Source organism: Cajanus cajan, chromosome 4 (genome assembly GCF_000230855.2).
Source record: "Cajanus cajan strain Asha chromosome 4, NIPB_CcT2T_4, whole genome shotgun sequence".
Classification (NCBI taxonomy): domain Eukaryota; kingdom Viridiplantae; phylum Streptophyta; class Magnoliopsida; order Fabales; family Fabaceae; genus Cajanus; species Cajanus cajan.
The window spans coordinates 65,713,552-65,715,103 of record NC_138520.1 but is presented as its reverse complement, the minus strand read 5'-3'; positions in this window follow the sequence as shown (position 1 = coordinate 65,715,103).

Here is a 1,552-nt window from a genome sequence, read left to right as displayed (position 1 = left end):
GCGTTGAACAGATTGGAGTGAGTAAGAAAATGTCAAGGAAGTTGACATTTTTCTTGTCACACAATTCGTCACCCTCATTGACGACTTCAAACAAAAATGAAAACATCAAGGGGGTTGACAATTTCCTTGTAACAACTAACGAGACACAAGTCCTCACCCTTATTAATGATTTTCTTATAATTAAGTGTCATCAGACCCATCGACGTTTTCCTTGTATATATGTCCATGTGACCAAAATAATTTATTTTGATAAATTATTTTTTAAATAACTTATTTATGAAAATATTTAACTACTTAAATTTATTAAGGCCAAAAGGCCAGAAATAGTTAAAAATAAAAATATTTTTTAAGAAAAAGGTAAAATAAAGAAAAATATTTAAGATTATTTCAAGTGAAGACTAAAAGTAATTAGTGGTAAAGATATTTCTTTTATATATTGTCAAAAATATAAATTGTTTATACCTTTTTATTACATTTTAATTTAATTTCTTGCATCAACTATATCAAAAGTTGTCTCTTTTACATACTAACAAAAGAAAATAAGTACTTTGTTCTTTTAAAAAAAATACAATATAATAAATAATAGGTAATTACTTAAAAGTATGTAAGATTTTTACGTGATAGATTTTGAAGTTTGAAAAAAAATAAAAAAATAATTATAAGGATAAAATAATATCAATTCATATATATCAAAAGAGAATATGTATTTTATTATTAATATAAATATAAATACTGTGACACCATATCCTTTCTTAATTTGTATATTTGTGATATATGTAATTAAGAATTATATTTAATATTATTTGGTTGATTTTAGTCTATGGAGTAGAAGTTAGAGTTAAGATAATTCTAAGCTTAAGTTTAGGATATAATTTAAGTGTGTGAAAGTTAGTTAGTCAAGGAAGGCTAAGGTATTTAAGGGGGATTCAAAGAAATCAAATTCATAAATTTATAATTCTAAAATCTTAGAGAGAAGTTAGAGAAAGATGTTATGAAGCCAACAAAGTATGATATTCGATTTGATTCCACCGATAAACCTCTTTTCTTCCCCCAAACATTAGTTGGTGTAGTAGAAGCTAAGATTTAAGCTGGAGAGTTTGAAATCTTATAAAGACATCGTTGTATGCGAGTTTGAGGTTCTCAAGTTTTCTTCCCTTCTTCCTTGTTTTATGGAGCAATCAAGGTAAGGGAACTTGTTTTTTGATTCTTTGGAGTTGTTGCATGTTGTATTTGTTGTTAATTTGGAAATTGGTAGCTTAATTTGTTGTTTTTAAGATAGTTGTTGAAGATGGTGAAAATGGGGTTTTGGAGTTGATGAACCAAAACCCAAAATTGATGATTTCTTGATGTCATTATGTAACATGTTGAATCTAAGTTTGGATTTGTGTTATCTAAGTTGTTTAGAATCATTTTTATGGTTTGGATTTCAATTTTGAACTTGTATATGAATTAATGAGCTAAGGGTTCCCAAAAATTGTGTATTTGCATGTAGGGTCAGCACAATTGCACTAGGTCAAATTTTTATGGTTAGGGGAAATTAGAGTCGAGGCCA